This window comes from Marmota marmota, unplaced genomic scaffold (assembly GCF_001458135.2).
Source record: "Marmota marmota marmota unplaced genomic scaffold, marMar, whole genome shotgun sequence".
In the NCBI taxonomy this organism is placed as follows: domain Eukaryota; kingdom Metazoa; phylum Chordata; class Mammalia; order Rodentia; family Sciuridae; genus Marmota; species Marmota marmota.
In genome coordinates, this window is record NW_026000241.1 from 16,880,033 (window position 1) to 16,894,990 (window position 14,958).

A 14,958-nucleotide genomic window follows, 5' to 3' on the forward strand; every position below is an offset into this window, starting at 1 on the left:
TATATATATATATATGATGATAAGTAAGAATGAGATAGGAGAGAGAGAGAGAGAGAGAGAGAGAGAGAGACAGAGAGAGGTGGATGAACCCTGAAAACTATGTTAAATCAAAGAAGTCAGTCACAGAAGGCCATAAGATTTTTGCACGGTTTGAGGAGGCCCTGGAGAGTGGTTGTCTATTGGGCTTGAGGTTTCATTTTGAAGTGATGAAAATGTTTTGGAACTTGGTAGAGGAGGTAGTGGCACAGCATTGTGTCACTAGACTATCAATGCCACAGAATCGTATTTAAATGACTATTTTCAATTATAAAAATGAAAATTTAAAAAGTTCTTGGGCAACAGAAGTATAATCAAAACTTTTGAGAGACTGTAGGTAACGTTATGAACATTAGGGATGTCCACAGCATCCAGGGGCTGCTAATACTCGGAAGGCTCCTTTCCCACTCCTCACCCTCAGCCTTGATGCTCAGCCTCTTCCTTGGCTGGCATCTATGACATGCCCTGCAAGGGACTCCCATTCAGGGGTCCTTTTAGTTTTCTACAACTCTCTTCTCTATTGGACCCATGTGGGCACCTTTTGTGCCTATATTAGCTCTTGTCCCCAGCCCACTGAGTCTTAAAGATGAAAGGAGAACCTCTCCAAATGAGCTGCCATTTTGGTTCACTTTCTCATCTGGCCAATAGGGGCATTGTCAGTTCTTTTAGTTTTATTTTTTATTAATATATTATAGTTATGCATAATATTGGGATTCATTTTGACATAATTATACAAGCATGGAATATAATTTGCTCCAATTCAGTCCCCAGTATTTCTCTTTTTAGTGCATTATGGATATATATATATATTGGGAATTCACTGTGGTGTATTCATATATGTACAGAGGAAAGTTTGGTCAGATTCATTCCACTGTTCCTTACTTTTCTTGCCCATCCTCTCTCAACCTCAGTCCCGTTTCTCTACTCCACTGATTTGTCTTCTATTTTCATGGGATTTCCTCTACACCTTTCCCCCCATTTATTTTGGTGTAGCTTCTGCATAGGAGAGAAAACATTTGACACTTGACACAGTGAATTTCACCTTTTTGTATATCCATATGTACTAATTTAAAACAAGCTATAAATAAATAGAAGAAAGATCTGTAGAGTGGAGAAAAGGGAACAGGGGGCGGGAGGCGGGAAGGGAAAGTAGAACCCCTGAATAATGCACTCTCCCTTTATCAAGAGAAGAATCCATCAGACATCTTGTAGTCTTTTATCTCACAATAGGGAGCAGCCTTCCATACAAGTCTTTTCAAGCCACTTTTCTCCCCCAACCATCTATATTGCTGGGGCTTTGTCTCTGCTATCAGGAAAGAGACCCAGCTGGTTTACCTGGGTTCAAGCTCCAGCTACCTGAGGTTGTGAACCAGGGGTGTTGCTCCCCTTTGCCTGGCACAGAGATGACCTTCCCACCTCCTTCTGAGCTTTTACTTCCTGCTGCCTGCTGTGAATCCTCTCAGAGCACTGGGTTAGGTTAGCACTTCCTGGAGTGTTCAGTTCTCAGGTCTGCTTCACCCCATTCCCCCAGTTCATAGTGAGGGGAGGGGGTTTCAGCAAATCTTGGCAAGTAGCAATCCCTCTAGGAGTTCCTTCTGTATGTATCATTGAGACATCCCACCACAGGGGTAGTCCCTTTGGATTTATTTGTTGCTCTCTGAAGATGGGGAGGTGATGTGTTGATTCAGTTTCTTCTAGGGCAGCTGAGCTACACAGCTGTGAAGTCCACAAAATGGTCACCATGCCCCACATGGCTTTCTGTCCACAATTTGGATTAAACTGCTGGAATTCCTTCAGTTTCTGTTGAGTTTTAATTTGGTCTGCTTTTCTTTCCAGCTGTTGTTAAGGAAGTGAGTTTATGTGCTTTTCCTCTTCATTTTTTTCTCTCTGTTTTCCCTCCACCTGTCTCCCACCCCATTCTGGGTTCAGGAATAAGGAAATCTGTCAATGTTTTCTGCTCTGGTAACTAAACTTCAAGTCTCTTTAGGTCTCAGACTCTTTATGAGGGGATGTGAGAGCACTTATTCTGTCACCCGCCTCTCCAGTCAGGTCTTCCTTCACTGCCTCCTCTCTGTGCTGTGGAGGGGTTGGGAAACACCACCTTGTTCCACTACACCATCTTTCCTATCTATCCAATTTTCCCCCCTTTTTCTGCCTAGTCAATTATTGACCAAGACTCACACATATGAAAGCTGTTGATCCGGATGGCATGTCAAGAGAAGGGAATCTGAATTTTTTCCTTCATGCTAGCATCTGCCATCTTGTTTTTTCTTTTTATGATTTTCACTTTGTATCTTGATTTCAGTTAGGATCCCTCTTACTATCTTTCATCCATCTTTTCTTCTGGTCTTCTAATCCATGCTTCCATCTTGAGAGTATTCTTGTATTATAACTTGGTTAAGACAACAAGCTTAGCTGGTTATTCTTAATAAGATTAGTGTGTAGAGTTTGGGAAGGTTGATGTTGACCTTTGGCAGGACAAGGAATGAGTTCATGAGACAGTATAAAGGAAAAAAATATCACTGAAAGTAGGCAAGGAATGGTGTGACCATGACATTGACTGGAATGTCTTCATGGGTATTGAAGTAACCAAGATCAATGACAAGAATTGAGAGAGAGAAAAATGAATGGGGGTAGATGTCTGAGAACTCAGGAGACAGCTACAGGAAGCAGGAGGGGCAGATGGCATAGACTTTTGGTTTTCATTGTAAAGGGCTGAGGTTTATACCAGTGAAGGGAGAGAAAAAGTTTAGGCAGTAGCAATGAGGAGCCAAGAGGATACCTACCTCCTTCTCTTGGCACAAAAGGAACTTGAGGTGTGGGAGAAAACAGCCACCTCTTGAAAAGGCTGTAGGAGAAGCAGTGTCCTTGGGTTCAGCTTAGTTTCAGTTATGCAAGAAACTTAAAGAAAGTTCAGTCTATAGCTTTCCCATAATATTAAGAGTCTTTTAGTTTGCCATTTGACATATGAAAAATGAAATAAATAGAATATAGAACCCATTTTGATGTAGAATGGCTATAATTTTCAGTTATTAGAAATTGCTGATAAAGACATGGACTTCAGGTTTTAAGGCACCAACTTATTTGGTGGACAAATTACTAGGTACTCTTTTTATCCATGATAATAAACCTAAATTAGGGCTTTTTTTTTGCGGGGGGGGGATGTTCCAAAGAGAATTATTGCTCTATCAGATTAAGGGCTCTGACATACATATGCAGTGAGTTAGAGGTTGTTATTTCTATAAGAATATAACTTCTACATCTAAGGAGTATCAATTTATTTTCTGAAGAAATATCACAACTATGGAATTTTTTTAACTTTATCATATTTGAGGAAAGCTGGCCTTTTAAAAATATCAAGTTTTGGGCTGGGGATGTGGCTCAAGCGATAGTGCGCTCGCCTGGCATGCGTGCGGCCCGGGTTCGATCCTCAGCACCACGTACAAAGATGTTATGTCCGCCGAAAACTAAGAAATAAATATTCTCTCTCTCTCTCTCTCTTTAAAAAAAAAATCAAGTTTTGATACATTCACTTCCACATTGCAGTTAGATCATATGGACATGCTGAAAGAGAATCCTGTTGTGAATTGTTAGAAAGAGACTTGCACCTTGTGGGAAACAGCCTAGGCTGGGCACTGCTCCTGGAGGTTGGCAGGTTTGCTGCAGGTTTTGCTGGGTTGCATTATAAAGAAGAGTCAGCATTCACATGTCTGTCGGTTCTGGTTTTTCCTTCTATTTCTTCTCCCCACCTTTATTTGTTCTAATATACAATGACAGTAGAATGCACATTGCACACAATGGAGCACAACTTCTCATTCCTCTGACTGTACATGGTACAGAGTCACTCCAGTAATATAATCAAACATATATATAGGGTAATAATGTCTGTCTCATTCAACCATCCTTCCCATCCCCAAAGCCTCAGCCCTCCTCTCACGTCCCTCTGCAGAATACAAAGTTCCTTCATTCTTCCCTACCTCCCTGCACTATGGATCAGCATCTGCTTATTAGAGAAAATATTCAGCCTTTGGTTTTTGGGGATTGGCTTATTTCACTTAGCGTGATATTCTCTAGTTCCATCCATTTACCTGCAAATGCCATAATTTCATTCTTCTTTGAGGCTGAGTAATATTTCATTGTGTATATGTCCCACATTTTCTTTATCCATTCATCTGCTGAAGGGCATCTAGGTTGGCTTTATAATTTAGCTATTGTGAATTGAGTTGCTGTAAACATTGATGTGGCTGTGTCACTGTAGTATTCTGATTTTAAGTTTTTTGGGTATAAACCAAAGAGTGGGATAGCTGGGTCAAATAGGGGTTCCATTCCAATTTTTCTAAGAAATCTCCACACTGCTTTCCAAAGTGTTTGCACCAATTTGCAATCCCACTGACAACGTATGAGTGGTTTTTCCTTCTAATAATCAAAATAGCAGAACATGGTATTGTGCTAATTGCCCCCAGCGTCTAAAAGAGATTATTAGCTTGTAAGTCATGTGATCTCATAGAAATAGTGGAACTTTCTTAATTAGAAAACTTTGGGTTTATAGGTAGTCAGTATTTTCTTATTAAAGAAGTTATTTGAATGGAAGTAACTAACTAAAAGCTGTTCAGAGCAAAGTCAGGCTCCTGGTATTTCCACCCATCTCACTTCTTTCTGTGAAGGACCACTTGGTAGGAGACGTGGAGCCAAAACAGGATGTAGATTTTCAATATATGACACCACAGAAAACCTTATTATGCCTTTTGATCTATGAAAACCACTCAACTTCAAAGAGTTGGCTCAATAATGACTTGATTGCTTCTTGACAAGAGACGAGCTCACACATGAAACAGAAATCAAACATCTAGGTCAATGTTCCCTCCATGTCTTGGCATATCATGAATAGGAAGAAAAGGGAATTTGCCCATCATAAAAGGCTGTCAGTATGAATGGCCTACATGGTGGGCATTGTGTCTTCTAGTTCAGGGTCCCCATGATTGCAAATCCTCAACTAAAGGTAGAAGATTCCAAAAAATTGACTTGCGCTAAAGATGAAGTTTGTGGGAAACAGTTCCCCTCCCACTTTTGTGGACATTATTTCCCTCTAAAGAATGCTGTGGTGAAGATCCTAGTTTTGGATGAAGTTGTTTTAAAAATTAATTTAGAATCATATCACATTTGAATGGGTTGAAAGTAACCTTAGTAACTTGATTTACCCATGGGAAAATGAGGCCCCTCTTGTTCTTGGTGGAGTGCAAGGAGAAATCATCTTTAGGACCTTCTCCCTGGTCACCTCCTTCTTCCTAGTAGCCCAGAGTGTTCCTCTTTGGATTTGGAGGTCTATCACTTTAGGTCAAAGTTGAAGCAAAGTTCAATATGATACTATATTTTCATTTATAGAACTATACAAATAGAAGTAACTTTTATATCAGGAAGTCCAACTGTAGGCAACTAAATGCAAATAGGAACATAGTGATTTTTACATTTGTACATATAGACACTTTTAAAGGCAAATGAGAGATATCATCATTTATGACATACAAAATGCATAAATTGTGTATTACAATTTATTTTAGGAAAGAAAACAGAAATGTGATCGGCTTACTGAGTTTCTATTTCCATAGAGTTCTGCATTGTTCTGGAAAAATAAACTTCTAAAGCCCATGGCAGGGCAGACATTTTTCTGCCTTTTCTACACAGATTATCACATGATTATACCTTCGGGAACAAATTTTACATTTGACTTGTGGGTGAATTCTATCTGAATTGCTGAAAAGTGTTATAAAGCTTTATTTTAAAAAATAACCATTGTACTTCTTTTGTATATACATAATGTTGTATATAAATTCCTGACAAAAATGCATACAGAAAACTCATTTTTTCATGTTTAATGATTATAATAATCTACATTTATTAAGTTTGTGTTATAGGTTTCAGAGATACTTTTGAGATTCCAAATTAAGAAAATATAGTTTTTATTGTGTTTGCATGTTCAACTTTTCTTTCTTTTGTTACTTAAGTTATAAAGAAAATCAGCAACTCAGGGACACTCGATCACTGAGCCACATCCCCAGCCTTATTTTGTATTTTATTTAGGGATAGGGTCTCACTGAGTTGCCTAGTGCCTTGATTTTGCTGAGGCTGGGTTTGAACTCACTATCATCCTGCCTCATCCTCTTGAGCCACTGGGATTACAGGCGTGTGCCACCACGTCCAGCAGCCTATATATATTTTTTAAGCACCTGGAATACAGTGTAATCTTTCCAAAGGAGGGAATAATTGATCTTTTCCAAGAAGAATTAAAGTTATTTCAGAAACATAGAAAGAAAAGATGGGAAAATCCTAAACTTCTTGAAATTTCCTTGAGTTATGAAACACATATTTTTAATGTTCCTTATTCTTCCTAAAGATTCAGTATAATTGAAACTGTGTTTATCAGATAGAAAAATGAGAATGTGGCAGTCGACAAAAATAACCCCCTTAGCTATGGGTTAAGAATGGGGGCATCGCTGGGGATGTTCACAAGCCTGGAACATCGTGATGCTCTGAGGGGGCAGATAGAGTAATGGGACATGGATGTAATGAACCAAAAGTGGCTAAGTGTTGGCATACCTGCCCATAGTAACATATCTAAAGAGATAACCAGGGCATCTGCAGATGTGGCCTGGAAAGAGGATCCAGGAGGAAGCTTTACCAAAGCACAGTTGTTCTAGTCCACTGATGCTGCTCTTAGGTTGCCAATGTACCGAGCATTGGGATCTGCCCAAATCTCTTTTTTCTGATTTTCTTTATATTCATAATCTTATTGCTATTCCCCATTTCACCTTAATGAGGACACGAGGCTTCCAAAGGGTTAAATTGCGCCTCAGGATCATGCTTCAGCAGGAAGCAGAGCTGAAAGTTGAAATCAAGTCTGTTTTTCTTCAAAGTCTGAATTCTCACATCTTGACACTCTGACTGTTCACTAGAAAGTAGTTATCCTAGTTTCTTTCTGTAATGTACGTAATGTTGATTAGTCTGAGTGCACATAAGATTGATCAACTCTGGGGATCAGGACAAAGCTGAGTTTCTGGGTGTGCAAAGTTGAGATGTGAGGTGTGGCCGAGGGACACTTCTTAGCTCCCTGCCTGCTCCCATATTTACCAGGAGCAACATCAGCCCTGTCCTCTCTTCAGCTTTAGCATCACACACTTCCAGAGAGGAGCTGCAGAGGTCATGGTATAAAATCATGTACTAGTTCCCTTGAAGCAAGTAATGGGCGGTTTAGGGAAAATTTTGAAAGAAGAAAAATGTTATTTGTTCTTAAATCCACAGAAGCTTCAAATTCATAGTGCCAGTATTTACTTTGACAGTCTGCACCAGAAAGAATAATAGATTTTTCTCATAAAGGATGCCAAAGCTAGTTATGGAGAGAAATTCCTGATGTCAGCCTCTCTGTATAAGTGGTTATTTTCAATGGATAGAGCGCTAGTCAAAGTTCTGGATTATCAGTCTTCAGGTTTCAAAATGCCCCATTTAGTTGCAACAAAATTTGAATGGCCTCCCTTCTGTCTTTGGGCTACATTGTTTCTGTTCTAAAAGCAGGAGTCCTGGGAAGAGTGGGCATCCAGCCTTGCAATTTTTCACGCATTGTGTCCTAGCTGGTGAATGATCAGTTCAGCTAGTTGCTTAGTCAGAGGCTCAATTGGTTCCAAGTTATTTTTCACTAAGCAGTATTTAGCACCCAGAGGGCACCTACTAAGTATTGGTTGAGGGAGAGACCAGGAATTTGAGGAGAATAGAAAAAGTGTAGGAGAGAAAATAATATAAGAAATGAAAGTAAAACATGCATCAGGCGGAATAAAGGCAGAAGTTTGCAGACTGCAATTTCCTAGTTGGTGTTAAGGAGGATAAATTTAATCTGGTCAGAATCCGGTGAAACTTTGTACTTCTAAAGGGAAGGAGTAAAATCTTAAATCCTTCCAGAGGGGGGGAAAACTAAAGAGGAATTAAAAAATAGACTGGCATCAGGCTATAAGAATACCAAGTGCTAAAAGACAAATTGCTATAAAGCCATAAAGCCATTATTAGGACAAGTGGTAAAATTTGAATAAGGTCTGATAAAATAATAGAGTGTGTTAACATTATTGACATCCTTGACCTTGACAAAAATGTATTGGCTATGGAATGAATGTCCTTGTTTTGGGGATATACACACTGAAGTATTTAGGGATGAAGGACACCTTGTCAGTAACTTACTTTCAATTGGATAAAAAGTGGATAAAAGAGGAAATGCAGCAAAATATTAACAATGGTGTATATGCATAAAGGAAATATAAAAGTTTTTTTTGTATTTTCATTCCAATTTTTTGAAAGTTTAAAATATTATCAGAAGTAAAAATTAAAACACTTGAGTGTAAGAAAAAAATTTTAATCCATAATCCTGTATTTGGACACAATTATCAATTGTGAAGACAAAATTAAGATATTGTCACATGAATGTGAGGAAATATAACATCTACAGTCTTCTATGAAACAATTGTAAGTTTCATCTCCAAGACTATGGAGTGCATCAAGCTGCTGCTTTTCAGTACATCATTCCAGCAAGCAAAACAACAAAAACAAGCAATGCAAAGGTATTATAGTCTATATGGTTCATATTCCCAGAAATAGGGAGTCCTGTCCTTCTGATATCATCAGATATATACTCACCCAGATTCTCAAGGTTTCTTTTAAACATAAATATAGGTAGATCTTCACTGGTGGTGTGGACAAGAGGAAATGGTTTTGGCACTACTTTGCAGGGAATCTGACATTAAGTGGTGCCAAAGGGTCCAGATCCTGGTGTTTTGTGTAACTTCTTGATTTTACCTATACCTGTCTAGCAGCTAATGTGGGTAAAGCTGAAGGTGAGAGGGAATTCAAAGGCCTTAGTGACAGCCTGATTAAGATCTACAAACTTGCAGGGCTTCAGTGCCTGTCGCAAGGCCTGAATGTGTCTATGCAGTGTATTGTCATCTACTGAGATGCCTACTTTGGTATCACTGATGCTGCAAAAAGAATGCTTCCAGATCCCAAGAATACTTACATATTTATTAGCTTTATGAACACACAGTCCATCACTGCCATTGCTGTGTTGACTTCCTATCTGTTTACCACATCATGCTGCAGTTAGTGTACAAAGGAACCGATATATATAGATATATACATAGGCATTCTTGACAGCTGGTGATGAAGGAAGTTAAGTTTTTTCAACGGTGCATGAGCCACTGTTCTGAGAGGCATAAGTGGTGCTTTTGTATTTCACTTGTAGAAAAAGAATCAAGACACATAAATTATTTTCTAGCTTTATTGTCCCTGTGATTGGTCATGTTGTATTATATATCTTGAATAATCTTGACAGATTCTTGTGTGTCTATCAATGGTAACTCTTTAGTCACTGAAAATGGGTAACAATAATATTCATCTGATCAGTTTTCTTCTTTTAAAGCCATTTTCATGATGATTATGATGACAATGGTGATGAAAAGCAATTATTTTTTTGTTTTAGCTATTCCTGATAAATAACAAATTTGAAGAAATAAAATTATATAAAGTACAAAGAGTACAAATTGTGACAACTCATTTGAAATAATTTGAGTGATCTATAATTATTAAGGAAATAGTGTTTTTAAGTTTATAATATTCCCCCAAAGTAATCTCCCAGCTCAAATAATTTCACTGGAGAATTCTACCAAATCTTTAAAGAAAAATTATAGCTAATGCTGTACAATCTCTTTGAGAGAATAGAAGAGAGAACAATTTCCAATTCATTTTTTTAAAGTTAGTATTATCTTGACACCCAAACTAGATAAATACAATACAAAGAAAAAAACCTGTAGGCCCATATACCTTATGGATATAGATAAAAAATTTCTAATAAAAATACTGATACAAGTAAGTAGAATTAGGCAATAGGTAAAAAAAAAATATACACCATTTTATTTTACTTTCATTTCTGTATTCAAGACTATTCAATATTTAAAAACCAAAGTAACCTACCACATTAACACGCTAAAGAAGAAAAAAATCACATTATTCTATCAATTTATGTAGAAAAGCACTTGACAAAATTCAACATCCATTCAGAAAAGTAGGAGTAGTGGGGTAACTTCTTACATAATAAAAAGCATACACAAAAAACTTAAACCAAACATTATACTTGATGAAAAAATGATGCTTTCTCTCTGGGAAAGGACGTTCACTCTCTGTATTTTTATTTAACATAGAGCTGAAAGTTCTTGCTAGTGCAATACAACAAAAAGGGTAAAAAAAAGGCATACAGATCAGAAAGAAAGAAAAATTTATAGATGAAAAGATTGTCAAGATTGTCTACATAGAAGATCATAAGAAATCTAATAATAAGTAAGTTCATCAAGGTTACAGGGTACAAAACAAACATACAAATCTTGTATTTGTATTTACTAGAAATCAATATGTAGACACTGAAATAAAAATGGGTAGTATTTAAAAATCATCCCCAATATAATATTTAGCATAAATCTAACGAAGCATGTAAATGACCAGTATGTTGAAAATGATACAGCATTGATGAAAGCAATCAAAGAAGATCTAAACAAATGGAAAAATGTATACCATGTTCATGAATTGGAAGATTAAACAGTAAAAACATCAGTTCTCTACAAGTAGGTATGTAGACTTAATCCCTTTCTCACTGAAATTCCAGAAAGTTTTTTTTGTAGTTATATAAAAGTATTACAAAATTTATAAAGGAAAGATCTAGAATAGCTGAAATAATGTTGAAAAAGCAGAATAAAATAAGAAAAATCAGTGTACTCAATTCTAAAGGCTTACTATATAGATACAGTAATCAAGGCAGTGCAATATTGGCATAAAAGCAACTGAATAGAGGAGTCACAGTCTTTACAACAAATGATCCTGGAGCATTTTGACATTCTATTAGCAAAAACAAAACATCAAACAAAACAACAAAACACTTCTTCAATCTCACAATCGATTAAAAAATGAGCTGAAAATGGAAACTAGCTTTAAATGTAAAATATTAAACAAGAAAAATTTTAGAGAGTCCCACAAGAAAAAATCTTAGGAATTTGAGGCTGAGTTAGGAGTTCTTGATTTGACATCAAAAGCATGATCCAGAAAAGAAAAAGACTGATAAAGTAAATGTCACCAAAATTTACATGCTTTTGTTCTGGGAATGACCCTGTTAAGAAGTTGAAAAAATAAGCTACAGAATGAGAGAACATATTTGCAAATCACAAATACAACAAAGCCCTTAATATCTAGAATATATAAAGAACTCTTAAAAAATCAACAGTGAAAAAAAAATTCAATTCAGTTAGAAGATGAACAACAGACATGAAGAGACATTTCATCAAAATGTATATACCAATGGCAAATACACACATAAAAAGACATTCAATATCATTACCTATTTGAGAATACCAATAAAATCCACAATCAAATATCACTAGATACCTATCAGAATGGCTAGAGAGGGGTGACTTATTCAAATTCTGACAAAAATGTAAAGAAACATTTCGTCAAAAACTGAAAATCTAACTACCAAATGAGCTAGCAATTGCACTCCTGGACATTTATATTAGAGAAAACTTGTAGTCACATAAAAACTTTATATGGGTGTTTATAGGATTGTTATTTACAATGGTCAAAAATTAGAAACAACTCAAATGTTTTCCAGAGGATGAATGGTTAAACAAACTGGTACCTCCAGACCATTAAAACACTATCCAGCAATAAAAAAGAGCAAACTGTCAACAAGTGAAACAATCTGTACTAGTCTCTTGAGGGCTAAACTGAGTGAAAAAATAGTGAAAAACCAATACTGGGAGGTATCCCATTTATGTAACATTTTCTAGATGACAAATTCTAGATATAGACAACAGAGTAGAGGGTGTTAGGAGTTAAGGTGAGAGTTGGGGCTGGAGGGTAGTGGTTGTGTTATAAGGGTCAATAAGAGGGATTCTTGTGATGGAAGTGTTTCCTGTCTTGACTCTATCAAAGTCAATATCCTGTTGGGATATTGTCTTATAGTTGGACAAGTCACCATTGGAGGAAATTGGATAGCGTACATGGGATTCTCTGTACTATTTCTTATATGGTTTACTATATGGAAATTTATAATTATCTCAAAATAAAAATTTCAATTTGAAAAATCCCTTAAAATACTGTATGTTTTAGCTAGTCTAATCTGCATTGAAAGGAAACACACTCAAATGTAATGGTTCAAACACAATAGAAGTTAATTTCTTGTTCATGTTCCAAGTAGGTGTCCAGTAGGGCAGTTGGACCCTCTCCACCAGATGGTTCAGGGATGTGCATTCCTTCTATCTTGTCCCTGTGGCTCTGACAGCCACTAGGGTCTGGCTGCCAATGGTTGAGGCTGAGCTGTTTCATCCAGGACAACACTGGTGGAAGGAGAAAGAGAGCATGGGGGTGGCCCACTGTCTCTGAAAAGCCTGGATCTAGAAGGGGCCCACGTTTCTGCTCACGTTCAGTGGCAAATGTGGGTTGCCATACCTAACTCCAATGAAGATTGGGAAATGTGGTCCCTGTTGAGGGAGCAGCTTCTGAGATGCAAATAAGAACAGGGGGAACAGATGTTTTTGGACAGATTTCTACTTGAAATTTAAGAAGACTTTCAGCAATTTGGAGTGTTTAAAAGAAGAAAAGAAATGCCTTGGCTTTCTTGCTCTATTCTCCCAAAGTTTGAGGTCACCACTGTGAATGGTTTGTAGTATTTCTTTCCACACTTTTTCTAGGCATTTGCACATATAATCATAGGTAACCAGCTTACACAGGAAGACCCACAAAAATGAGTACAGCTCCACATAGCATTGTACAATTTTCTACTTTTACTCATCAATATTTTTTTCTAGCATTCCCTGTGTATGCCTCTGCAGTCTCCACGAACACTTTCACTTAAAAAAAAAGCCAGCTTCATATTTCATAGAAGAAACATACTGCACTGCTTGTTTATATTATTATGGAGCCATTTCCTTTTGCCCCATATATAGACTGTTTCAAATTTTATGCTATTCTAAGTAGCACTTAGTTAAATACTTTTGGGCAAAACCCCATTTCTGTGTTTAGTATTTTTCCATTTATGAGATTCAGAAATAGAATTCCTGAGCCCAGGACCACTGGGTTCATGGTTTAAGTTCCACTTCATTTCATTTTATTTTTTCTCATTCTTTTCTCTTTTGGGGGTATGCTTTCATAAGTTGCATGTCAGCAAAGTTTTCCTCTGCAGAAGTTTACTGAATCTACTGAGTTCAAAAAGGCAAATTTTATTTCTAGATCTGGTTTGAATTTTATTTTTTTACTTCTTGAGTTTACAATTCTTATACTAGTAAGTATGTGGAAAAATAGACACATGGGCCTAGCTCATTCTTGGAAAATTGCAGTTTCTCATTCCCAAGAGCTTTTCTAATAAAAGGCAGATTTCTGGGCTGCTCATCCCTTACTCTCTTCCCTGCAGGGGGAGAAACCATGTGTTGCTGAGATCATTTATACTGTACTTTATGCTTCTTTGAATTAGCAAAGTTTCAAAGAACTTAATTCCTTGGTAGGGGACCACTTCTCTTGAGTTTGTAGGTCTTGACAGAAGATCCATCCGTGGGCTTTTGGCTCTCCCCAGATCCAAATCCGAGTTTTAGGAGCAGTAAGCTTTTCTCAGTCTTATATCCATTAATCAGCTTCATATTGAAACTGTTCTTCCTGTTCCTAGTTGACTCCACCAATAATCCTGCTGAGGTCCTTTTGCTTTCTCTTCTCTGGGAAATACATTTTTTTCCTCCTTTATCTCTCTAGTTTATGACCTGACCCTTTCTCTTTATAAAATCTATAAAAACATCCTGGGTATGTTTTTTTCCCTGAGGGAAATTTATTTCTGTTTTAGGAGATTTTACTGTGTTCTCTCCCTGCTCCTCTGGTGAATTTGCTTTGAATAGTTTTCTCAGCTTCCTTTCTTTGCTTGCATGTTCTGTCTCTTCCCATCTGGTCTGTGTCCTTCTCTTGCTTCACATTTGATTGCTTCTGTTTTACCCTTTGAGGGTAGCAGAGATGGGACCCTGGCAGCTCCCAGTGGAAGAATGTGTAGGTCAACAAAAGATTGATGGACAAACTACCTGGCTGATGGTCAAAAGAGGAGAGCATATGATTCACGGCCATAGTGGCATGGCCAGACTATGTTTGTGAATGTGCATGTGTGATTGTGTGTACATATGTGTGTGTCAGACAAATGGAAGCTGAGAAGCTAGTCAAGGAAACCAAGACATGGAAGAGAAAGCTTTGGGTAGTCAAAGGGAAGAAACAGATAAATACTACCAGCTTTAGAAAAGTCCAGAAGGAGGATGGAAAAAAGACTTTCTGAAGAAAAGTTTAAAAAATGTTGAGAAACTCTTTTCTTACCAAAAAAAAAAAAAAAAAAGTGATGTGAACAGGAGCCAGACTGCATGGTATTAGAGCAGAAATGAGCAAAGAGTTGAAACTCAGGCTCTAGAATCTGACTGCCTGAGTTCCAATTCTAGCAGCACCACAGACTAGCTCATTGGCAGAGGACAACCTCCTTGCTTTTCATGTTGTTCACCTGTGGAACAGGGTGGTGATAATGCCTCCCTTCTAGGACTGTTGTGAGGGTCGGTGAGGCAATACAAAGTGAAGCAGAACCCAGGAAGATGAACTGGAGCCCAGTGCAGTGGCTGACACACAGGAAAAGTTGGCACCCTTCACCATGTGCATGTGGAGAAGCTGAAGGAGCCGACAGAGTGGGAAGGAGAGCAACTGTCAGTGACGATGTGAATAAGTACTGTGGTGTCTGGTGCCTCCCACTGTCCTTTAGAGCATAAAAGTATGGGGGGCTACTTTGTATCCACTTTTCAAATCTCCTGAAAGATTTGTGGCCTGTGGAGACCTGGA

At 37.6% G+C, this 14,958-nt stretch overlaps 1 pseudogene; it reads left to right on the top strand.

Moving 5' to 3' along the window:
- The window catches only part of LOC125613811, a 72,081-nt pseudogene extending 62,608 nt beyond the window's left edge, over nt 1–9,473 (top strand).
- The last annotated feature ends 5,485 nt before the right edge of the window (nt 9,474–14,958 follow it).